Source organism: Homarus americanus, unplaced genomic scaffold, assembly GCF_018991925.1.
Source record: "Homarus americanus isolate GMGI-L3 unplaced genomic scaffold, GMGI_Hamer_2.0 scaffold34360, whole genome shotgun sequence".
Taxonomy (NCBI): domain Eukaryota; kingdom Metazoa; phylum Arthropoda; class Malacostraca; order Decapoda; family Nephropidae; genus Homarus; species Homarus americanus.
Window position 1 is genome coordinate 1,560,096 of NW_024739403.1, and position 27,292 is coordinate 1,587,387.

The 27,292-nt window shown below is 40.8% G+C and overlaps 1 protein-coding gene across 2 annotated transcripts in view; it reads left to right on the forward strand.

Annotated features, from left to right (window-relative positions):
* Positions 1–7,110: 7,110 nt before the first annotated feature.
* Positions 7,111–27,292, forward strand: part of LOC121874701 (two pore calcium channel protein 1-like) — a 77,977-nt gene continuing 57,795 nt past the window's right edge. For both annotated transcript variants that reach the window (XM_042378952.1, XM_042378953.1), the window contains exon 1: positions 7,111–7,280. The gene's annotated coding sequence lies outside the window, so the exon portion shown is untranslated. The remainder of the gene's footprint in view (positions 7,281–27,292) is intronic.

A 27,292-nucleotide genomic window follows, 5' to 3' on the forward strand; every position in this document is an offset into this window, starting at 1 on the left:
GCAGATTTTCGATGTTACCAAGTCTGAGTTAAAGGTTAGTGTGTCAGTGTTACATAAGAACATAAGAATGGAGGAAACTGCAGTGGGCCTATTGACCCATACTGGGCAGTCCCGTTTATACCCAACCCCTATTGCTCATATAAGCATCCAACCTATGTTTGAAGCTATCCAGCGTATTCGAGTCAATGATGATATTTGGTAACTTGTTCCATTCATCCACTACTCTGTTTCCAAACCAGTGTTTACCTATTTCACACCGAAATCTAAATTTGTCTAATTTAAAACCATTGTTACGAGTTCGCTCCTGGTTGGATAGTTTGAGTACCTTTGTAATGTCCCCTTTGTTTAACCCTGACTTCCATTTATGTACCTCTATTATGTCGCCCCTCACTCTACGTCTCTCGAGGGAGTGCAAATTAAGATGCTTTAACCTGTCTCTGTACTCAAGGTTCCTGATGCCCGGGATTAGTCTTGTCATTCTCCTCTGGATTCTTTCCAAGGATTCTATATCCATTCTGTAATACTGTGACCAGAACTGAACTGCCTAATCCAGGTGAGGTCTCACAAGCTCTAGATATAATTTTAAGATGACCTCACTAGTCTTGTAACTAACACTCCTTTGTATGAACCCAAGTACTTTATTAGCCTTGTTACTAGCAAAAACACATTGTTTACTTGGCTTAAGGTTCCTACTTATCATTACTCCTAAATCTCTCTAGCAGTCGGATTCCACAATGGCATCGTTGTTCATCTGGTAACTGGTTTCCCTGTTTACATCTCCTATACTGAGTACTTTACCTTTGTCCACATTGAATTTCATCTGCCATTTTTCCCACCATTCGAAAAATTTGTTTAGATCTTCCTGTAGTTTTGCAGAGTCCTCGTCAGATTTAATTACACGTCCTATTTTAGTGTCATCAGCAAATTTACTTATGTTGCTGTCTATGCCGATATCTATGTCGTTTATGTATATAATAAATAATAATGGTCCAAGTACTGAGCCTTGGGGAACTCCAATAGTGACGTTGCTCCAATGAGATTTAGTGCCTTTTATGCTCACTCTCTGTTTCCTGTCCCGTAACCACGCCCTAATCCATTTAAGGATATTACCTTTAATGCCATGCGCTTCTACCTTTCTAATTATTCTTTTGTGGGGGACTCTGTCGAAGGCTTTGCTAAAGTCAAGATATACCACATCATAATTGTGCCCCTCAACCACCTATTCGAAAACTGATGAAAATAATGTTAATAGATTAGTTAGACATGAACGCCCGCTTGTGAAGCCATGTTGGGAATCATTGATCAGCTTGTGCTTCTCCAGGTGGTTTCAAATAGAGTTTGAAATGATTGATTCTAGTAATTTGCCTGCTATTGATGGTAGACTGATTGGGCGGTAGTTAGAGGATAGTGATCTATCCCCCTTCTTGAAAATCGGTATTACATTCCCTATCCTCCAGGATTCTGGTACTACACCTGTTTTTAATGACATGTTAAATAACTTTGCTAAGGGCATACTAAGCTCTTCCTTACATTCCTTTAATACTTTGGCAAATATCTCATCGGGACCAGGTGACTTATTAGGCTTCAGTTTGTCTATTTGCTTATTAACATCGTTACTAGTCACTACTATCCGCTTAATTTGTTTTCTTCACTATCTCTGAATAGAGTTGGTGCCTCGAGTATCATGTTTAAATTTTCGGTGGTGAAAACTGTTGAAAAATATTTATTCAGATTATTGCTGATTTCTCCGTCGTTATCAGTTAGCTCGCCGGTATCTGAACGTATTGGTCCAATCTTATCAAGTGTTTTAGTTTCATACATTTGGTAGAATCCTTTGGGGTTTGTCTTCGCCTCCCTTGCTATCTTCAGCTCATTATTTCTCTTTGCTTTTCTTATCTCGGTCTTAACCCTACCGGCCAATACCTTATAATATTCCCGGAGGTAAATTTCGCCATGATTTATCCTTCTACCTATAGCCTTCCTTTGGCCAATAATGTTCTTTAAATAATTATCTATCCATTTAGGGTCATTGTTGTCTGATCTGAGTTTTTTGTATGGTATGTTCTGCCTTTGTGCATTAAGTAACTCGCTATTTAAATTGTCGTGGAACTCGGCAATCTCAGATCTCGTTATCAGGTCGGTGAAAGCATTTGACAGAGTACCTCATCAGAGGCTTCTGAGAAAAATTAAGGCTCATGGTATCGAGGGAAAAGTTTTAAATTGGATAAAATCATGGCTCACCGATAGAACGCAGAGGGTCAGCGTAGATGGTGTTAAATCTGAGTGGGGCCGTGTAACCAGTGGGGTTCCCCAGGGGTCAGTACTAGGCCCACTCTTGTTCATAATCTACATAAACGATCTAGATACTGGGATCAGCAGTGACACAAGCAAGTTTGCGGATGACACCAAAATAGGCGGCAAATTAATTCAGGGCAGGATGCAAATGCATTACAGGAGGATCTAAATAAACTGCAGGGGTGGTCTGAAAAATGGCAAATGAAATTCAACACCAGCAAGTGCAGCGTACTTAATATTGGAAGAACAAATACTTATAATGTATACAGCCTTAACAACATCAACCTAGAGAAGTCGACTTGTGAAAGAGACCTAGGGGTATTTGTAAGCCCAGACCTACAGCCTAGAAAACAGTGCGTTAATGTTCGAAATAAGGCAAACAGTATTGGGTTTTATATCTAGAAGTGTAAGTAACAAGAGTGCAGAGGTCTTATTGCAACTATATCTTGCGCTAGTCAGGCTGCACCTCGATTATGCGGTTCAGTTCTGGTGCCCCTATTATAGAATGGATATAAATTCACTAGAGTCTGTGCAGCGAAGAATGACAAAAATTATTCCGGGACTTAGAAACCTTCCATATCAGGATAGGTTAAAGAAACTTAACTTGCATTCCCTAGAAAGACGAAGAGTGCGGGTAGATATGATAGAAGTATTTAAGTGGATGAAAGGAATCAATAAAGGGGATATAGATAAAGTTCTTATATTATCCGAGCAGGATAGGATTCGGAGCAACGGATTCAAGTTGGATAAGTTTAGGTTTAGGAGGGAGATAGGAAGAAACTGGTTCACAAATAGGGTGGTGGACGAGTGGAACAAGCTTAGCAACTTTGTAGTAAGTGTGGGAACTCTGGAAAGTTTCAAAAGGAGGCTAGATAGATTCATGGATGATAGAGAGTGGTAGTAACTCTCGACAGGAGCTGCCATGCACAGGCCAACCGGCCTATTGCAGACTCCTTATTTTCTTATGTTCTTATGTTCTTATGTCAGGTTCACGCCCAAGCGCAACACCCCCTCTCTCAGCTGCCTCTTTAAACTATCAAAATTTGCCCTTCTGAAATCTGGGACTTTAATGGAATTTTCCTTACGTCTGACCTGAAACTCTAACTGGAATCTAATTTCTTTGTGATCTCTGTTTGCAAGTTTGTTCCCTACCTCGACATTGCTAATGAGGTTTTCTACCACAAATGGTGTTAGTTTCTCGCACCTGCTAGAGGCTTTTTAGGGTGTGTTGTTTTATTAGTGTGCATATAGGATGTCTGTTGCTAAAAATATCTGTCCGACCTTGTTTTTGCCTGTTGTTGTTTCAGTTGTAGTTGCATCAACTGTCAGGGTCATTCAGCACCAAGCACAGGTCTTAGTTTCTTACAAGACCACTTTTTCTTTATTTTCTGGTGACACCGTTGTATTTTGATTATACTTTAGTCATCCATTATAGATGAACTGACACTGTAATTTGATGTATACCAGACAGTAAGCGCAGTATGCTCCATGGTATATGATAATTTTGGTATAAATGCATTTATCAAGTGTCTTTTAATAGAGCTGCAGGTATGAAGAGGCAGAACTATTATTGATAACTAAATAAATATATAAATATTTATCTTCGCCAGTAATGCAGTTTATTTTAGGTGATAAAAGTAAGTTGTGTAATCCTCAGAAAAGTCTCAAAATAAAAGAGGAGACGAGACAGCGGCCTGGGGCACGCCATCACGTGCGGGGATGACTGGTAGATGAGTCACCTCAGGCTTCAGGGTGTCTGCTGCCGAGATTAACACCACCGTTAACTTTTCTCCATACATAAAGTAAAATTCTTCGGATATAATTTGTCATAATTTCTAGAAAATAAGACTAAAACGCTTTCCTCTAGCATAATAAAGATTTTTGTTTTGTTTTTATGGTTCTAACGCCATGACAAATAATACACAGGTAATATATATATATATTTTTTTATTTAAAAAGTTCTTTGCTGTCGTAACCAATCTTATCCTAAATTAAAATTGTTGTGTTACTACAGATAATGCTTATTATTAGTTTGTCTTATGGTTATGTATGTGATTGCTACTTTGTACACAGTTCATATATTCGACGGAATGAGAAACATTTACATTCTCGCTCTGTCTGTGGCAATACATCTCTGAAGTGCAAGGCATTTACAAATAACAGTTTAAGTTTCTTTATTAAATAGATAAAATGTAAATTTACGGGAAGAGAAAATCTCGTGTCCTTACTGAGAAACTCTTATATTTAACACACACACACAAACTCACAAAAGTCCTTCGGCCATTGTGTGATGGTGGAATTGTCATCTTCAGCCTACAACACATCTTTGATAACACTTTCTATTACAATATTAATCCGAATATTTCAAATATTTCCTAATAGATTCTCACGTTCTTGTTGATTTCTTTATAAGTAAAGCTGCAAAAGAAAGGATATTGTATAGATGTGATGTGCCATATGCATATCAAATGAGATCATAAGAATACACAACAGGCTGTATTATTATGAAGAATTGCACAATGATATAATATTTATTTAAAGTTTACTTCGATGTCAAAATGGCCTACGAGCTTCTGAGACTTTCTTATCTGTAGACATGTGTCTATGTTTGTTTTCCTCCTCAGTGATCTCTCTCAATATAATGTATGACCATAAACAGATTACTCCCCAGTGATGAAATTTCGATTGATGATATCCTGCAAAAGCGACTCAAACGAGAGGTCACTTGAACTATTTCTAAGCCATTTCCGGGAGTCGAATGCTCCTTTTTTTGTAGCCAGGCAATTTTGTACAGGTCTCATATTTTCGTTTGATGTGAATCTCTGTTGGTGCATGGGGAATTTCCGTCGGAGTGTTAGTGTAAGGAGGGCTGAAGTGGGGGAGAGGGGGTAGGGAAGAAGCCTTAGCTCGTTCCTGAGCGCTGACTCACATCCACCCACCCAGACACCATTAGCTCCGCGTGTCGCTAGGGATGCCGATAATAAAGATTTTATGTTAAAGATGATTGTTAAACTAATTTATATAAAGTTAGATTAAGTTTACGTTTATTTGACTATCTTGGATCAATATGTATGTGATATTAATATTGTTAACTTGTGTTGACTTAGATAAGATCATGTCAGCGTGCATGAAGTATAAAATTAATCCAGATCTAGTTTTGTATTCTTCAGGTACAACAAAAGTTAATTAGGGCAAGCACGGTACTCCAAACGTCGGAATGTCACGGACGACTAACTTAATAGATGCGATATGTCGTTTATTTACAACCATGAGTATTCGTGTTTTTTCTGTTAACCATTTCATTGATTAATGCAGATCAACAATGAGGTTAGGTTAGGCTATCATGTTTATCTTGTCTACGCTCAGGCCTCAACAACGAGCAGCTGCCTCGCCGGGTGAAGGAAGCCAGCGTCTTGTTCAAGGTCCTCTGTTTTTTTTCTAGATTTCTTGGCCTAACCGTGTTTTTGAAGGTTGCTTCCTCACCTGCAGCAAGTAAAGTGTTCCTTAGATGCATCACACTTCGGACCGGGGGATGTACAGTAGTTCTTCCTCTTACCCATTCTGCACCTGGACGTGTAGTGGCCTCTTGTTTGTGCGCAAGGGATTTGTAGAATTGAGGTGAAAGGTCGCTTTTAGGTCGTCATTTTATTAAGAAAACTTACAGTTGGTTTTTACCATCCCGGTACAGTAGAGTCGACATTGTCCTATTGAGTTTGGTGCTCAGCAGTGCCGGATTTAGACCTGTGGAGGCCCATGGGCAGCCTCTTTGTGGAGGCCCCCCTCATTATAACTACCCAAGAGGGTGGGGTGGCGAGTGAAGCGAGCCTAAACATCTGGGAGTTCCGGGAGGCGTTGTAAGCCCCCAGGGAAAATGTTGAAATTTGAACACTTCTTTGGAGAATTTTGAAGCCGTATGCAGTTATATTGAGGAAATTAGAACATTGATAAGTTTTTAATTAACTGTATATTAATGATAGTGTACAAATTCCCAACACACACACACACACACACACACACACACACAAAAGTGAGACATGACTGGAGTCAGTCATATGGTTTCAAGTCGACCAGCCCTGATATAGCTACTACCGCACATGTCAAAAATTTTCAAGAGACTTCACAGAAAAGAATATATTATTAGTTATTAGTTATTTGAAGGAGTAGCGAGCCTAATTTCTATCACGCTTCTTGCTGAACATAGTTTTACGTGATGGAATAGATAAACATGAATTTTAAAGAATGAAAATAAAAATAATCCAAATGAATAAACAAATAAATAAAATATTGTAATATGTGGAAGCCCCCAGATTGTGGAGGCCCCTGGGCAGCTGCCCACTTTGCCCACTCCCGAATCCGGCCCTGGTGCTCAGTAACCTTCGAGTGCTGAAATTCGCCGGCGGATTTATTGTGTCCTTGTGCCTCCAAAGAGCGTTTAATGATTCTTGAGGTTTGGTCAGCTTTTTTTACCGCCTCCCTCACTTTTTGTGTAGTTTTCAAATATTGGTAAACTATGACGCCCAGGTCCTTTGTATCTCCCTAAAGTATGTTAATGACTTTCACATTAATTATTATGCTGTGGACTTTTTATGCCCCAAATACAGTAAACATCTTAAAAATTAACATAATTGCATTTGAAAGTCATTCGACCATTTGAAAAGTTCGTGGAAATCATTTTGCATGGATGTAATCTTCCCAATTTATTCATTTTTAATTCTAAAATTATGACCATTTCTATTTTTATTTTATTACTTTAACGTTTAATTTCTATTTTCACCATTGATTGTTTATTAATTTTTGGAAATTTGATAACACAGAAGATTTTATATCTCAGCTCCAGAGGAAACAGTGATGCGCGCTCCCAGGGTCACCAGACACCGACAACAGCGCCCTCGTCTGTGAGGAGTGGAGAGCTGACGGGTATGGGTCGTTAGCAGTTAAAATAGTTACAAATTCTCATAACTAACGCTGGTCAACACTATTACCAGGTATGTCATACTTACCCTTGTTCGTAGAGTGGAGCTTGAGTGTGTTTGTATGTCTGTGAACAATATATTTCAAAAATTAATTAAATGATTTTTGTGAAATTTGACAGGTGCATAAAACGTTAGTCAAGGACTATATTATTAAACTCCATTAGCATTAGGTCGAAGTCACAGCAGGTCAAGGACAAAGACTACGATCAAGGTTCTGTGAAATGCAGTTGAGATAAATTTCTGTATATTATGGTTTAAATTATGCTAGAGTAGGTCAAAGGTCAACGTAAGGTGAAGGTCACAGGTCAAGGTTCCTTACAACGAGGCTTAACGGTGTGCTTTTGTTAACACCTGTTGAGTTAACATGTTCTGCTTGTTTATTGTCACTGTTATTGTTAATGTCATTGTTGCTGTTTGTGGTGACTCATAAGTTGATGTTGATGATGGTGGTGGTGGTGATGATACCACCACCACCGCTACTGTTATTCTTTCTACCATTTCTTTTGCTTAAGCTACTATTATACTTATACTATTATTCTTGATACCACTACTTCTAGTACAACTATTATGTTGCTGTTTTTACTACATTTCAGTACCACTGGTTTTGCTTGCTTCTACAACAAGTGTTACAGTTCTCGTAGATAAACCACTGGTTGTTGAGACACCGTCAAACATTTTTGCGCATAGGCGCATTTAGGCAGAGTGTAGGCTACCCAGTATACGTTCCCTCTTAATGAAAAAAAAATCCATATTTTCCCAAAGTTTTTAAGTTTTCAATGATCTACGTGTAGTTCATATCCTTACATGGACGGTTTCCAAGAAGTTCGTACTCAATATAGATCTGTTATCGTTAACGCCCAGCTAGGTGGTCTCTTGAATCTGATACAATCTCGCCTTGTTTGGCGTTTCTGGTTCCGCCCGTGTAGGCATTAAAAAAGAAAAGTTCTTGGGAGAAGGCTGGCGCATGTGTGGTGGCGGTGGTAGGCAGAGACCGCAGGCACAAAACAAAAAACTGGTGCTCGGCGAGGCGTGTTATCTAGCTAGACACTCCCGGGCCCACATCGAAGAAGACTACGTCACCTCGGTTACACTAGAAGCCCCTGACGAAATATCCTTACCAATTCCATCTACAGAATGATGGCAGAGGTATAAATATTACTTTTGGTTTGTGGGTGTTTTAAAGGGGGTTTAGAGAGAGTTGGTTTTTTCTCCCCCGCCTGGTGCTGGGTGACAGGACAAACACACTGTGATGCCCGGGGTTATACAAACTATTATAAAGTTGCCACACACCGCGGGAAAGCGAAGCTACACATTTCTTTAGTCGCATTATGTAACAATATTCTAAGACATGATGGAACAGTATGTGACTCATATGCGTCGACTGGTATGTAAAAGTAATGGTAAGAAGTAGTAGCTCCCAGAATCAACGTGACGTAAGAAGGAAAGTACTGTATTGTCAACGAAGTCAGCGGAAAATTAACATTCACTAGAAATACTCGAGTCGTCTAAATTGTTCGTAGAATAAGAAGTGGCTTTCAGAACGAGGAAAAATAATACCAGTGTATCCTGTAGTTGCGGAAACACCATAGTACACCAGACAACCCAGATAGTAAATTTTTTTGTTATTATTTTTTCCCGGGCTCACACACATGTCAGTGTTAGCAAAATCGGTAAAAATGGACCTCACCTACGAGCATCCTCAAACATCGGTCAGCCGGTAAATGTATCCCCCCAACTTTCTTTCTCGTGTATTGAAATGTCAGAGAAGGTGTGTGTGTGTGTGTGTGTGTGTGTGTGTGTGTGTGTGTGTGTGTGATTGATGCTCCACCTCACACCCCCGCCATAAACATTAATCTGGAACAACTACGACCAGGGAGGAAAAAAGAGGAGTCGGGGAGCATCGTCATAAAGTTGGAATGTTTGGGAAGATTACTAAGTTAGGGTCGCTGGGGTCTTATAGTGTACTTTAGTTGTTTATTTTATACTCAGTGTTACATAGACTACGATCTTCGGCTTTGTTGAAACTATTATTATGGCTTTGATACAAACTAAGATCAACGGGTTCTTTATTTACCCTTTGTTTACTTTATGAAGAGTGGCGCAGACCTTCGTAAATTACACCCATCTCGAATATCTTAACTTCTTCTAGGTGTTTACTAGTGTAGGAACGGAAAAATTAATCCAGTGAATGTTAAAGACCCTGACTGTTGAAGCATCTAAAAATATAAAACAAAAACTGCAAAATATTATGAATGACTTGGATAGACATGATGCCTGTAATGGTCATGATGATAGGACGTTAAGTGACTGATAGCGCCTTGGGGGGACGTTTATATTCGCCAGTTTATGACGATATTTAAGCTTAGTAGCACAAGGTCGCTAGGTTAGGTTCTTGTGTGTGGCAGATGTCAGGAAGACGTGCATTAAAACCATTGTTGATGAAGGTTGTGACTGTTGTAATAGTGTTGTTATTTACTGTGTTGTAGATTTCATTGATAAGTTTATATCTATATATCTATCAATCTATAAGAACATAAGAATGGAGGAAACTGCAGCGGGCCTACTGGCCCATACTGGGCAGTCCCATTTACACCCAACCTCTATCGCTCATATATCCATCCAACCTATGAAGCTATCCAGCGTATTCGAGTTAATGATGATGTTTGGTAACTTGTTCCACTCATCCACTACTCTATTTCCAAACCAATGTTTACCTATCTAGCGCCTAAATCTAAATTTGTCTAATTTAAAACCATTGTTACGAGTTCGCTCCTGGTTGGATAGTTTGAGTACCTTTGTTATATCACCTTTGTTTAGCTCTGACTTCCATTTATACACCTCGATCATATCGCCCCTCACTCTACGTCTCCCAAGGGAGTGCAGATTAAGATGCTTTAACCTATTTCTGTACTCAAGGTTCCTAATGCCCGGGATTAGTCTTGTCATTCTCCTCTGAATTCTCTCTAGGGATTCTATATCCATTCTGTAGTATCTATTTATCTATCTATCTATCTATCTATCTATCTATCGACCTCATTCATTAAACCAAAGAAGAATTTACAAGGTTCCATGCATTAAATTTTCCTCGTAACGTGAAATAGAAGAAAACACATTACTGAGTGAATCTAAAGCATAGAAATTGGATTACATGAAGAATTTAAGTACTGGACCGCCATATTTATTTCACCTGAAGATTAACCACCCGAACGTTATATGGGAGGCTTAGGTTAGGTTAAATTTAGTTAGGATTAGGTTGGGTTAGATTAAGTTAGGCAAGGATAGACTAGGTTAGGTTAAGTTCATGGTTTATGTTAGATTAACTTTGGTGAAGTTAACTTAGGTTAGATTAAGTTAGTTAAGATTAGCACTAGGATAGTTAATCTTCAGGTGATACAGGATAGGAGGTACAATCTTCAGGTGATCCCTCAAATCATATCCATATCTACGTTACTCTTACAGGTAAACAAAGGACCATTATCATTACTTATGACTCAAAATCAACATAGTAAATCTGTGTGACCCCAGCTCGCTACTGCCTGCGGCTCATCGTAAATTAATTATTTATTTTCTTGGTGTGTTTATTGGAAGTGTAGAAGCATAGAGATTTCTGAGAAGTTTGATAGTTCTTGTTGGTTGATTATATATACGAACTTAAAGAGATATATAGGAGAGGGAGAAGAAGAAGAAGAAGAAAAAATAGAAGATGAAGAAGAAGTAGAAGACGAAGAAGAAGAAATAGAAGAACAAGAACAAGAAGGAGAAGAAGAAGAAGAAGAAATAGAAGAAGAAGAAATAGAAGAAGAAGAAGAAGAAGAAGAAGAAGAAGAAGAAGAAGAAGAAGACGAAGCAAGCACAAGAATAACCTTGGAGATCCTCAAACAGGGCGGCGCAAATGTTGTCTCTTGTCAACACGACAAGAAGTGAGAGACGGAGGGAGGGAGAGGAGAGTGAGGGAAAGGCAGGCAGAATAGTCAACAGTGTTGTGTGGAAATAAGGTCACTTAGCTTGTGTTGCCACGGGAGGGTTTCTTGTGAGGTGTGAGGACTTGTACACACACACACACACACATTAGGATTGGTAGGATTTGAGTGAAGTAGTTTAGGATTGAATGAGACGGAGTGCTCTTAAAGCAACTTACGGTATGGTAGAATTGCCAGATAGAATTGACGGTCTGCTGGACGGGTAGATTGACTCTTCTGATTGATTAATTATACTCTAATTGTTGCTGGGATTTTTAGTCCCTCTCTCTCTCTCTCTCTCTCTCTCTCTCTCTCTCTCTCTCTCTCTCTCTCTCTCTCTCTCTCTCTCTCTCTCTCTCTCTCTCTCTCTGTGTGTGTGTGTGTGTGTGTGTGTGTGTGTGCGTGTGTATATGAACCACTGTCTTGCATGGCAGCGAACAGTGACATTACCCACACGACTCTGACCTATATACAGTATATATATACTGCCATGAATATGATTGTATTTCTTTGTGTACGAACCTCTGTCCTGCATGGCAGTGAACAGTGACATTACCCACATGAATCTCATATATATATATATATATATATATATATATATATATATATATATATATATATATATATATATATATATATATATATATATATATATAGAGCTGTTAATGAATATGATGTATTTCTTTGTGTATGCACCTCTGTCCTGCGTGGCAGTGAGAAGTGATACCACACCCAGTGTCAAGACCTGACTGAATTACTCAGAATAGGCAAACTGTAATCCAAGCTTTGTCAATAAATTTGTTAAAAAAAAATCTCTCTCTCGCTCTCTCTCTCTGCCTGTAGCTGTTACTCAATGTGTCTAGTCCGTCAGTCTTCCTCCATTTCTTTACTTTCTACTTAGAGAGAGAGAGAGAGAGAGAGAGAGAGAGAGAGAGAGAGAGAGAGAGAGAGAGAGAGAGAGAGAGAGAGATAAAAGAATAACAGGTTAGTGTTCTTCACAATAGAGGGACTGTTTCACTTGGCCTCTCCCCTCCCACTTGTCCCTACCCCCACCACCATCAAAGGGCAAACTCACGTCTTCCCTCAAGCTGCATCACTGTAATACTGTACCTCTGCACCACTTTATCACTCACTACATAAGTCACTACATATGAATCACTGTAACACTGTACCTCTACACTACGTAATCACTCCCTGCACCATTGGACCATTGGGTGGCTATTTCACTGTAACACTGTTGTCAGTGTAAAGTGGCCATGGCTGTCACTGTATAGTAACTGTACCGAAGTTAACACTCTGTCATCGTGAAGTAACTGTAATTTTCGTCTTAAATCAAGTTCTGTGTACAGTATCTGTAGATCGTCAGGTCTGGTGCTACGAGTTTTGAGAATCTTTCAGAGGTCGTGTGTGTGTGTGTAATAATAATAAATAATAATTAACGGTTTATTGTAAGAACATGGCGGCCGGAAGGCTGAAAATATACAGTTACATAATTGGGGAATGGTTCACTTGATTGACAAATAATATACAAGTAACATAAGTGATACAAATATGATATATAATAACTAGGTGGGGAGAAGCTCATATAACAGGGAATTTCACACATAGTAACAATGCAAAAGTTAGATTGGCTTGGAGTGAATACACTGGTTGACTACGAGTTATTGATAATTTTTACAATGGTTGGGACTGGGCTGTTCTTAGCGACCAGTACGTGCTCGTGTGGGCTAGATGTGGTTGTAGTGTCGAACAGCAATTCGCGGATGAGGGATCTCGGTTGGAAGCAGGAGCCGGTGTCTAGGATGCTGCAGAAGCTTCTCACCAAATTTGCAGATGAGGTCGTGGTGATGGTTAGAGAGAGCCGAGGGGGCCTGTGTGTTGAGCGCTTCTTGGTAATGTGAAGTAAAAGGGAGAGAGAATAATCTTGATGAACATTAAATACGAATTATTTGACCATACTAAGGCAGGGAGGAGGTTGACCACACCTGAGAGTTGATAACTGAGAGAAGTGACCAAGAGCTGTATAAATTCAATGCGAGTCTAATAGATACACACACACACACACACACACACACACACACATATATATATATATATATATATATATATATATATATATATATATATATATATATATATATATATATATATATATATATATATATATATATATATATATATATATATATATATATCCTTCTCTCTGCTGTGTACACAAGATATGTGAAGCAATAATTTACTTTGCTTTTACGAATCATTTGTGCCTGTAGGTGTACCTGAAACTATAGTTATTGTTGTTTGTAAGTTATTAGTTAGACTCTGCACTAAGAGGGTCAGTTCAGGTGTTCGGAGTTGGCACGATGCTGTTTTGGGAAGAATTTCTGTGTAAAGGAAACGTTAATAGTAATTCCCGGGATACAGAAATTGGAATCATACCAACGATGAACTTCTGAAGTGAATCTAAACATTGTATATGGTTTATTATTGGGGTTTAAAGTTGGTATGGTATTGACCTAGCCTATTGACATACTAATAACGCCTTCTGTACATACATACATACATACATACATACATACATACACACAAACAAACAAACACATCCCCGAAATGAGATGCAGTTACATGAGCTGGGTTAGGGCAGAGGGGCAGGTGTTGATGAGGGAGATATTGGTGAGGGGAGATGTTGAGGGGTTGGTGAAGGGGAGATGTTGCTGAGGGAGGTGTTGGTGAGGGGAGATGTTGGTGAAGGGAGGTGTATGAAGGGGGTTTTGGTGAGGGGGATGTTGGTGGGGAGATGTTGGTGAAGGGAGGTGCAGAGGGGAGATGCGAGGAAGGAGATGCGAGAAGGGAGATGTTGGTGAGGGGAGGTGTTGGTGAGGGGAGATGTTAGTGAGGGAGGGATGGTGAGGGGAAGTGTTGGTGAAGGAGGTGTTGGTGAGGGGAGGTGGTCGTCGGGGGAGGTGTTGGTGAGGGAGGTAGTCAGGGGGGTGATCGTCAGGGGAGGTGGTCGTCAGGAAGGTGATCGTCAGGGGAAGTGATCGTCAGGGGGAAGTGATCGTCAGGGGGAAGTGATCGTCAGGGGGAGGTGATCGTCAGAGGAGGGGGGTGTTCATCAAGGTGGTCGTATATGTTGTTGTCATCGTGCTGATTGCGAGTTAGTCACGTTCTTGGGGTCGTCCTTCTCATCTGAAAGGACGATTAAGTAAAGGTGACTGAAAGGCTGCCGTATTAGTCGAACCGACTTCACGGTGAATCCGACACGTTTTGGGCTCGGCCTCGACTGTCAACCCAATACAACTACTGATACAAAATCTTTATTTAGTGTCTGATTTATCAAGTTAATGAAATGTGTTACGAGGCAGTACATCTATCAACGGCGGCGTCTATTATATCATTAAACGAGGAGGGAGTAAGTGATAAGGGTCTAATTGAGTAGCAGTGGGTCGTTTTCAGCACGGACACGCTGAAACAATTCTGTGTCTTGTGGGGGAAAAATGGGGTCAGGGCTCTCTCAGAGGGCCTTCTAGTGAGTCATGGAGATGTAGCGGGTGGGGGGGTGGTAGAAGGGGTACATGAGGTTGGGTTATGAGAGCGGGGTGATGTTAAGGGAGAGAGACGGGAAGGATAGGCGACGTAATAGCTTTCCTTGAGAAGGGGTTATTTTTTAGACCACAAAAAGACTGGAGCCTCAAAGATTCGTAGTCATATTTATCCTGTACTTGTTGACAAGCGTTAACCTTCAGTTACGTCGTCTCATTACAATATCAACGCCACTGTGGCTGACGAGTTCTTTAATAAATTCTCACTTCTCTAGTTTGAGGGGATATTTAAAGAAATAACTTCTGAGAATCTTAGCCCTGGACCGGATGTAACATATACTTACTCTCATTCTAAATAAATAAATATACATATTTTTAATTAATGACGTAAAGTACATATTTGTGTATTGCATGGATGAACATATTATATTATCGGGGCTCCATTCAAAAATTAAACTTAGTATTTTTCTAAAATTTAAACTTCATGCTTATCAAAACTAATATTCGTCATATTATTATTATTATTATTATTATATGCGTATAGCTATTTAAGGTGATCCTGGCTCACTAGAATAATAGTCAAGGAAAGAGAGAGAGAGAGAGAGAGAGAGAGAGAGAGAGAGAGAGAGAGAGAGAGAGAGACTCATTCCCCCTCACGAACAATACGTCTTCATGAAGGACGTTCCTCAAGGGGTTACGCTAGTGCCCCTGCGTACTGCCCTCCCCTTGGTGCCCACGACCCACCCAGAACCACTAGGCGCCACTTACACACAGGGTATATGTGAAAACCTCAAGGGGTCCAGGGTGGTGTAGTGAACTGTACCACTTGGGATGTAAGGAGAAGGATCTTTGTCTGGGAGATGTAGGTCAAGGTTCGTAATTTGTTTGATAAGCCGCTTGTTCTGCACGCCAAACGATACAAAAATATGACTCTTTCTACGGGAATCTGTGCTTCGCTGTAAGTATAAATTATCCCAGATGTTCATAGATGATATTTATTAGTAAAATCGTCACACTAGTTCTCATTGGTTCAGCATGTGCAGTACACAGGCACTGCGTATATACAAACAGAATTAAATAATATGTTGATTTAACCAAAAATTGGAAACTCTTGGAACAATCTGCCAGAGAGTGTTGTGACGGCACCGAGTGTGAACTCCTTCAAGACCAGACTTTACCAACACCGGATCAGGTACAGATACGTTCAGGAGCCAGTGCATGCCCAGTACTTGCCAACAGTGCTTAACAGACGTGACCGACCGCCCAAGCGGCTAACGAACCGTTCAGTAACAAAGAGGATAAAAGTAAATGTATATATGTGTTGTATGTTTGACATGTTAATGAAATATAACAAGATTGCTTGAGGAACGAGTTTTTAAAGTAATTAGATCCCAACAGTTTATTATACACGGTTGAATATGCACTTGATCACGCGGAGGAGTACGCAGGTTAATGTCAATTGACTGCAGGTAACGCACTCTTAAATGTATTTTTCAAGGCATCTCTCTCTCTCTCTCTCTTTGTGTGTGTGTGTGTGTGTGTGTGTGTGTGTGTGGCGCCATCACCACCACAGGCCGTGATCACCATGGGTCTGCCAGGATTACCACAGACCATGGCATAGCGAGGAGGCCGAGATGGACCCGTGTAATCCTCCAAGCTCGGCCCACCGCCTCACTTTCACCTCGACCTTCACCTGTTTTTAACTCTGGCTGTCCTTCACCCTTCGTAATTCCAATTTTATGGTACTTCAGCATGTAGAGCAGGTTCTAGACTGACAAGGGTTCACCCGATGAATATTCCTCATATTTAATGATTTACAAGTGAACCTGAATAGTTGGCTTGAGCGTAAACTTAAAAATAACGTTTAGAATTAGCAGGAAATTTACAGAAGGACTTTACCCTAATTATATATGTTTATTTGGCCTTAATTTCGTTCCCTAAAAGATGTTATGGAAACGTATCTAATTTTGAGGTTTATTTTGAACGTTTTCATTAATTTTTCGCTATAAGTCAACTAGTTAAGTGCATCCCCACATCTTCCTTTGCGACGTATAGTATATTTATAGTACAGTACGATGTTTCATGTACCCGGATCCAGGTTATAAGGAAGCATGTTAGGCTGTACAGATATGAGAGTTGAGAGTTTATCTACATCGTGTCAGGCTGTGGATGCTCCTGCCACCTGAATGGCTAAGATGAGTCAGATCCTGTGTGGTACAAAGTGGTCATGGCTAGAATATGAGGGATTTATTGACAGTGTTTGTCATATTTGTCCCTCCCTCCCTCCCTTCCTCCACTCTTCTGTCACTCCATCCTCTCGTCCCTCCATCTGTCCTTCCTTTCCCCGCCTGTCTTATACCATCCATCTCTTCCTCCTTCCGTTTTTACACTCGTCCCTCCAGCCTTTCGTCTTTCAGTTTGTCCGTCCGTCCGTCCGCCTGACCTTTATAATACTCGCTTAATAAAGTTCACTCCCTCTACAGTATCAATGAAAGATTATGAAACGTGACACAAACATTTGGTAGTGACAGTAGACGTGTACATTATAAGCCAAGTTGTCATATGTATTTTACAGACATACATACACACATATATATATATATATATATATATATATATATATATATATATATATATATATATATATATATATATATATATATATATATATATATATATATATATATATATATATATACTTCGTCATTGGTGTGCATGTTATTACTGCAAAATATGGTAAACATATATATATGCGTCATGTCCTCTTTCCTATAAGGCAAATCATCGTGCCAAAATTCAGTGCAAGTCATGTACGGTGATAAGGTAGTCAACTGAATGGCCTTACGATCGTATGATGAAAAACAATAAAAAACTTCTGTACCTCTCGAAAATATTGAAAATTATTGTACCTCCGTCAAGTCCTTTAAATCACCATAACATGAGCAGGTTGGTGCTATTTCTTACAAGGATGATAATGATGAGGCTATTAAAACATAATTCAAACCCGAAAGAATTATAATAATGATAATAATAATAATAATAACCCAATGAACCCTTATACAGTACGTTGGGTGATGGCATCCAACACCAGAAGGGTTTACTCGTCGCTACAGATCAACTTGCCATCGTAACGTGACACCCAGCAGCAGGCGACAAGTGCTCTCGTTGCAAGCAGCAGGGGGACGTAATACAAGAAGGCCATGTGTGTATGTTTATTTTATTTTGCACTTAAGCCAGATGACGTCACCTGGGCAATGTAGGTGGGTGACCTCCAACTAGACTTTTAAAAACACGATAACACGATGATGATGATGAGTAAAATGTTTGTTTATATTGGTAGCCAAAATGATAATGATGGTGTTGATATTATTAATATTACTACTAATAATAATACTACTAGACAATTATTACTATTAATTTTGTTATTACTACTACCAGCATTACTACTACTACTACTGCTACTACTATTACTTTTTTTTAATGGCCTCCATCCTCCCCCAATAGCCACACCTTCGCCACCATTTTATTATCTTAATATTAAGTATCCTAATACATAAGTAGCTATCCTAGCTGTGTTGAGTTAGTTGAGCCGCAGAGCTATGCGGCATTCAGTGAATGTTGCCTCATAGTCAATATCTGCAACTGGTGTCGGCATTGGGGCCGATGCTCTCGTTCCCCTAAGGCAGAGCAAAGCTGACCTAAGGAGAGAGAAGGACAGTCGACATCTCATCCAGGCTGTAACATAACTTCTGGGCTGCTGCTTCTGTTCGGATATCACCTCCGCGAGTCTGGCGTAGAAGCATCTTGCGCTTGGTCCCATCCCACCAGAAGTTGTGAACACCAAAGGAGTGAAGCTGCCTTGATCAACGTTCTGAATTCTCTCCCCGTATTCCCTTATCTTGTCGTTCTCGTTCCTCCTATGTGCAGCATCGGGAGCTAAGTTACGGTGACATGCGGCCAAGAGATAAAAAATCGTGATGTCGAAGAAGGCTTGCTGTCCCCGCGTCCAGAATCCTCGAGTACTGATGTCAACACGAGCTTCGTTGGGTGTGTTTGAAGTCCTGTGTTGGAAATTCTCACCGTCCAATGGAAGGAAGGTCGGTTCTACCCTGACATCAAGGCAGATTTCCTTCAGCATATTTGCCGTGAGATCCCTTACTTCGTCATGCCTCATGCATATGAAGCCCCCTTTCTTGCATACCATGGCGTGATCGACGTCATAGGAAGAGCCACACACGCATTGGGAGGGCAAACCTTCTGCTGGCCTACCGTACCTTAGAGCATTGGCATCTGTAAATTCTTGTTTATTGAGACTGAAACCATTTGCCTTATCGGTAACGTAGTTAACCAGTTCGAGGCGCTCACCTCCTACTACTACTACTACTACTACTACTACTACTACTACTGCTAATAATAATAATAATAATGCTACTATACAATTATTATTATTAATTTTGTTATTACTACTACCAGCATTACTACTACTACTACTTCTAATAATAATAATAATAATAATAATAATAATAATAATAATAATAATAATAATAATAATGGTAAACATTTTACGGTCATTTTCCATGTTTTCGTGGGCTAGCCGTGATAACCTGATGTCATGGTGTCCCGGTTGCCATTAGGTGATTCAGAAGGAAGTTTCACACCTGGATGCGCTTCTTATCACCAACGCACTTTTACAGATTAGGAACTGGGCAGTATATACAGGACTTCTGAACACTCTCTTAGCTGGCAAGGGAGGGTTGCTACCAAAGATTACCCGCCTACCTGGAATACTACTACTATTATTATTATTTTTTTTTGTTCCTTAATTTATGGCCTCCAGCCTCCCCCAATAGCCACACCTTCGCCACCATTTATTTACCTTCCAATATTAAATATCCTAATACATAACAACGATTAACACACACACACACGTGGGCAGCATGGTGGGGTATCAGGATCAACTAGGTGAGGCGCCCCAGAAGTCCACCACCCTTACCCTCCCCTAATTAAGTGTCCTCTTCTGTGAAAGCAATTAATCCAGTCCAGCAGGCAGGCAGGGTCAGCTGTGCTTGTTGTCGCTGATGCTCCTGCTGCTCCTGCTTTACACTGCTGGGCATAATAACATCATCGACAAAAGGTTCAAGTCCCTGTCCTCAAAGGGTTAATCCATCGTCCTTAAAGGCGTGTCTCCAGTGTTCACTTCTTAAAGGTTTGTTCGATAAATATTCCTCTTATCTGCAAATTAAAGAATGTAACTTACTGGTTGACCTTACCTAAAGATTTGATTTGATTAGGTTAAGGTTGGTTAGATTTGGATAGGTTAGGCTTGGGTAGGTTATGTTAGGTTTGGTTTAGTTTGCCTAGGTCAGGTTTAAATAGAATATATTTGGTTAGGCTTGTTTAAGTTCGCTTAGATTGGGCTATGCTTGGTTAGATTTGGTTCCGTTTTGTTAGATTAGGTTACATTTGTTATGGCTTGGTTAGCATTGGTTTGGTGTTTTCGGTTTGGCTAGATAAAGTTGTATTAGATATGTGTTTGTAGAAAGGCAGTGTGAAAGTATTTGTCGTGTGTATAGAAACTGAACACCTCTTGAGTACACACGGGGGCGTCTGTAGTGTGTATAGATAAACACAGGCTGTTGTATATACACACTCGTGGTGTATATAACGTCAGTCAAGACCCAGAGGAAAGTTAGAAAAGTAAACTGTTAACGGAGGCAAGTAGAGCAGGCAGGGGAGGGTGTTAGTGGTGGCAGGGGAGGGTGTTAGTGGTGGCAGGGGAGGGTGTTAGTGGTGGCAGGGGAGGGTGTTAGTGGTGGCAGGGGAGGGTGTTAGTGGTGGCAGGGAGGTGTTAGTGGTGGCAGGGGAGGGTGTTGGTGGTGGCAAGGGAGGTGTTAGTGTGAGTGTTAGTGGTGGCAAGGGAGGGTGTTAGTGGTGGCAAGGGTGTAGTGTTAGTGGTGGCAAGGGAGGGTGTTAGTGGTGGCAAGGGAGAGTGGTGGCAGGAGGTGTGTAGTGAGTGGTGGGGAGGGTGTTGGTGGTGGCAGGGGAGGTGTTAGTGGTGGCAGGGGAGGTGGTGGTGGCAGGGGAGGGTGTTAGTGGTGGGGAGGTGTGTTAGTGGTGGCAAGGAGGGTGTTAGTGGTGGCAAGGGAGGGTGTTGTGGTGGCAGGGAGGTGTTGGTGGTGGCAGGGGAGGGTGTTAGTGGTGGCAGGGGAGTGTTAGTGGTGGCAAGGGAGGTGTTAGTGGTGGCAAGGGAGGGTGTTAGTGGTGGCAGGGGAGAGTGGTGGTTGTTAGTGGTGGCAGGGAGGGTGTTAGTGGTGGCAAGGGAGGTGTTAGTGGTGGCAAGGGAGGTGTTAGTGGTGGCAGGGAGGTGTTAGTGGTGGCAGGGAAGGGTGGTGGTAGTGACGAGGAAATATTACAACAGATGGTGTAATAATCCTGCAGACAGCCACCATCTTAAGTCTTCTATTTTTTTTTTTTTTTAATGTATGCGACAACTCGTGACCTCCGCCTTGACTGCCTCCAGCCTCAAAGGTTCCTAGGATGAATATTCTTCTTAACTCAAGATGTAAGAATGCAACTAACCGGCTGTGACGTAAACTAAACCACAAATATGAGGAGGTCCAGAAATAGTATCGCCGCCATTATAAAGAGACTCTGCCTTAACGAGAACACTTCACTTTGTGCCATTTAGGGAAGAAAAGTAAGGTTCAGAACTTATCCAACGATCCTCTGTATTAAATTCATCTCCTGACTGGTGCTAAGTGGACGTATCTAGTTAAAGTAGAGTCTCATTATAATCATTGATAATAATATATTTGGTTGTTGTAGTTGTATTTTTACTTAATTTAACTAGTTAGATGCATTCAGACATCTTCTGTTATGGAGGGCATAAAACATACCAACCTTTGAAAATATAGTCCAAACCTTTGTAAATCCAGTGGTTAAAACATTATATGTATTGGACGTCTTATGTCATACCCAGTGATCAGAGTCATCAACACACAGGAATGAGATCATGCTAAACCCGGATTTTCAATATTCCATATATTAATTAAACTCACCTAATTTTTGGAGATACCAGAGTTCCCTGTTCCTGAGTGATTGACTCATTACAGAACAAAAGTAACATCCAATTTGGCTTCATAATAACACTTAGACTTAGACTTTACACCAGTTAAGCAACAAAATCAAGTGACAGAATTTCTGGGAATCTGGAAACTGTACCCAAATTCTCATAAATATTGTTAAATGTTCACGTGGATTATAGAAGCTCTTTACTTGTTTGACATCACCTTCAGCATCAGATTTTATTAAATTTTGTAGTTTTTATATCTATACGTCGATATTTTTTCTCAAGTTTTTATCCATTTTGTAGAAAGTACCAACAAAATAAGAAGAGGACTAGATACTTATTGGCTAGATAACTTTGAATAGTAAACAACAGGGAAAATTTTTACTCCTTCATCACAAAAGCTGTTTGGTTGAAAAATCAAACTTACCATCCATTGAACATTTTAGCCTGGGGGGGGGAGGGGGCTTGAGTTAGGAGAAATGACTTATCCGAGTTGAACAGATACGTCATATTTAAATTAGAAGGCACAAGGATATTATACTAAGCGGTGAATAGACAAATTACCAAAGAAATAGTCCATTTAAATTTTACCAGTCGTGAAATATGGTATATACACGTAAAGTCCCGGATCACGTGAAGATTAAGCACCCTACCTAATTTGATCTCACGATTTAGCATTCAAGCGTTGGGGTAAGTTAGGTTAGGTAAGTGTTAGAGGGTGTTCAATCTTATGGTCAATTGTGCTGGGATGCTTAATCTTCACGCCTCTTGTCTAGTTCTCGTCTCATATCATCAATGTAGTGATATACGTTTTCATCTGCTGTAGTTATTTACTGATTGAATAAACACACTCTGGTGGTTAAGATGAACGCCGCTGACGAAATACTGTGAACAAAGCAAAAGAGATGAGTAAATATATATAAGAATAAATATACGATAGAAGAATGAATACACGGATAAGAGGGAATGACAGATGAAGAATAGGAGAAGTTAAACTGGGGTAGAAGAAATACTGTACTTAAAGAAACATAAACTACTAACATCTCAGTGATAATGAACAGTGATGTGGAAAGTGTGGGGCAAATCTGAGAGAAAGAGAGAGAGACTTGACCAAAATTAGTGTTTGGTTCTTGTATTGAGGAAAAATGTCTCCGTCACATCTAGGAAGTTGGCTGAAGAAACACAGTAAGTGACCAGCAAGACCTCACTCACAGACACACACACACACACGCGGCACCAAGACACATAATAATAAATAGTGGACGATCTCTGGTGGTTCTCTTGTGTCTGTTATTCGTGTCTGTAATGGAAAGATGTGTGTGTGTGTGTGTGTGTGTGATGTGGTGCCTCACTGTGGGGATGTGGTGAAGTGTGTCGAGAGCGTCGGTATAGAATAACGAGTGTGGTGGAGTGGGAGGGAAGTAAGGAGAGAGGGAGGGAGGGGGGTGCAGGGGCGTGGTGGCGGGGGTCGACTTACCTGCGTGTGTGTGTGTGTGTGTGTGTGTGTGTGCTCAACACCCTCGCTATCTAACCTACGAGGCTACATCAAAAGAGTCTTAACCTGACCGAGAATAACTTCTGACTGAATATTTACTCTGAGTTTATTTGTCAGGCCACACTCTCTCCAGCGTTGATGTCCCGTTATGGAAGACCCTCTTGGCTTAGTCCTACACAGCAGTTATCACCTGCCCCCATAATCCTCATATTTCCTTCCATGAAGCTCGGATTTCATCTTTGGGAAAAGATAAAAATCCGGGGCCGTACAAGGGCTGGTGAGGAGGGTGGGTGTGGAAATGGTTAAGAGACACGTTTATTGGCTTGGATACCACAAGCTGTGCCGCGTGGACAGGTGTGTGTGATCTTGCAGGAATCACGTCTCGGCTCGGCACAACTTTCCACGAGGTTTGTTCTTGATGGTTTTCTTCAACTACCGCTGCTCAGTGACACAGTGTTTTTAATTTATTGTTTTGTCTTTCTGATAGTAAAAATTCCTCTGGAGATGAAGATGGTCAGCCAGGTTGTCCCCAATGCTTGCTTTGTGTTGTTGACTCGGGATCAAAGAGATGGGTTCATGTTTCACTGATCTTACTGACACAGTGGAATTTGTTTAGAACTTCCTAAGAAATCTCTGTAAAAGTTCACTCCAGCAGTTAATATTCTGGGCAAGATACTAATCGAGACCGTCTACACTGAACTGTCATAGTTACTCATCTATCAATTATCACCGTTCGATAGATAACATCAACAGAAACCCACAATGATGTGAGTGAATTGTTCAAGCAACTCTATCACCCCAGCAGGCTTCTAACCCTCACCGCTCAGCATCACCTTGAGTCTCAGATGATAGTTCCCACCACGGTCTGACCTGGGATGATCAACACGGAGGCTACAACGTGTACATTTACCTGACATTTTCTTCACGTAGCCTATGAAGCACACTGTACCTAAATTTGCTCAATAAGTTTATGAATTTGTTTTGGAGTTATTAATAATGTGTTTTCAATTTCGTAAATATTTGAACTCTTTGCTTCATCTCATACGAGGAGCTGTGAAACGGTTGGGCAGTTCAGGGGTAATACGACAGAGTTCTAGTTTTTTGGTCACATAAAGTTGAATGGTTAGGTGTTTGTTTCAGTTAATGTGAAAAATTTAAAAATTAAATTCCTAACAATAAAAAAGTACCACAGCAAACGCAATTTATCGGCGCATGTTGGGAGTGTATGGCACAGATACCCCTTATTTGCCACCTTAACGCGGGAGGGCAGGGAGTTCAAGTGTGGGCGCCAGGGCCTTGAGGATGACACCCAACCAAAACAGCTTTCAGATGTCATTGATGAGGCAACTGTGGCCCAAATCGAGTGCTTGATTACTGTATGGTGGACCGGCTGTCAGTAAAATTAGCACTAAGGTTGGCATTTTACAATGAAGTATTGTAACCATCAACTTCTGGGGATAACTAAAGTTTCTGCAAGATAGTTTCCCCGAAACCGCAGCTCTCAGGATGACCTCGAGTCACGAGTTCCTTCAACTGTACGAAGCCGACACAGTCAACTTTCTTTCCTGTCTGGTGGCGGGAGATGAGATTTGTATATATTCATCACTGGGAGCCCGAGTCAAAGATGGAATCCATGCAATAGAACCACACCAGATTCTCCGATCCTCAAGAAGTTCAGATATCAACTCTGCCAGCAAAATCATGGCTTCGATTTTTTTAAATGCCAGAGGAATTCTGTTGATAACTACTAATTGTATAAAACAACGATCACCAGTTTCTGTTATGCTGTGTAAAGTGAAAATTGTGTGGCATTATCAAGGTGAAATAATGGGAGTACAGTAATGACCTAGGCTGGCCAGACAGTCCTGCTTTAGGCAGGACAGTCCTGCTTTTGAGCACTCTGTCCTCCGTCCTGCACCACCTCAAGCAGGACGTTAATTTGTCCTTCTCTTTTGAGCCTGTCTAAAAAGAATTATATAAATTACCTTACGTATACTAAAACAGAGGGAACTGAAGGCCACATTGGTACGTAGGCTACTCCCTTTAGTTTGTGAAGTAAGTTAATTTCGTTAGCATACAGTATGTTGTTCCAGCAGGAGTAAAAATGAATATTCATTTCTTTCAGTTCTTTATTTATACTGTATGAATGCATTTTTCATGTATGTAACATATATAGTGCGTTTAAAAAATTGAAATTTTAGAAAAACCACAAAATAGCCTTCATTACATTATAGTGATATTTGACAAATCAACACTTCTAAGTATATTTTGTATATTTTATACAACTTTTTATATTTCAACTCATCATTAAACATGTTTAATTTAGGTTAGAAATAAGTGTCGTAAAAATTTAAGAAATGTCCTCCTTTTTGGAAATTTCGAAATGGTAACTGACCAGAGGTGTGCTGCAGCTCCACGACAGTGTGTCGGGTCACAAATACTGTGTCTCACAGATGCCTTTTCATGACTGTGGCTTCAAGCAACACAACTACCCTCTCTTCTGCCCAGATTTGACCACAAGTGACTTTTATATATTTCAAAATCTGAAGTCCCGCCTCTGAAGGTTCTGGTTTCGGGATGAGGAGGAGAAGGATGGTATAGAGGCGTGGTTTGAGGACCAGAAGGAAGCCTTGTATGATACTGGCCTAGTGAGTTTGGAAGACTGTAATGAATGATACAGGACAAGTGGAGTAAATGTGTCGAAGTAAAGGAGTCACCTGTATAGTGAAAAATTATACCAGAGTTGTATTGTATATACAGTTTACAAAACTTGCTCACTGCCCCTCGTAGTTTGTTGGTTCCGAGAGAAACAGACCTTACTATTGTACCGTAATGCGGAATTAGCAAATAAGAACCACCAATAATGGTTGCTCGTCCCTACCTAGACAACACTGAGAGTTTGTTGATGTACTAGCTGTCCGATAATTGTAACAACGAGGTTTTTGTTAGTGCCAAATTGGTTAGGTTAGGTTAGGTTATATTAGATTAGGTTAGGTTATGCTATGTTAGGTTAAGTTAGGCATTGTAGTCTTATGATAAAATAAATGTAATATTTTACATGTCAGAGAAGTGTTCATAAACTGTAATTAATAAAGAAAAATAATGAATTAAATATTATTAGTATTATATGTCCTAAGGGGCTTTTGTCCTCCACTCATATATTGGGTGTACACACTCACACCTAGCTGATGTAACAGTAACCCGCTCCACCACTCTCCCTCCCTCTGCATTCCTCCGCTCCCCCCATCTCATTATAATCCCCCACTTTAAGAACCCTTTACTCTCCTAGTGTGACACATAGCCCCCAGTTTCCTCCTTCCCTCCCTACCCCACCACCCCCCTTTCCCACCATCCCTCCCTTCCCTACCATCCCTCCTTTCCCCACCATCCTTCCTTCCCCACATTCCCTCCCTCTCCCACCATGCCTTCCTTCCCCACCATCCCCCTTCCCACCATCCATCCCTCCCACATTCCCTCAACATCCCTCAAGGCCGTCACTTGCAGGGATAATTCCCCAACTGCGTAGCAACCCCCCTCCTCCTATGTCTCCCCAAAGCCACTGCATTCGTCTCTTATTCCTTTTCTTTCTCTAGTTCTCTCTTCTTCTCTCACAGTATCTCTCTCTCTCTCTCTCCGCCCCTCCTTCCCTCTTCACAGCATTCCTGATACCCTACCCAAGGCTGCCACTTCCTGGATAAACACCCCTCTGTCTGTCCTCCCCTTGTGCCTGCCTGAGTGTGGTAGTGCTAGTTACGTTAGTAGTGGTAGTGATAGTTGTGGTAGTAATAGTGGTATTGACGGCGGAGGTAATGGTAATGACATTAGTGATGGTAGTGGTGAGACTAGTGGTGTTTGTGACATCAGTGTTAGTGGTGGTGGTGGCGACGCCAGGGATGTAGGCAGGAGTGTTGGGCAAGAAGCCGCCATCAACCTTGTCAGGAAATTGTGGTGGCGGGAGGAGG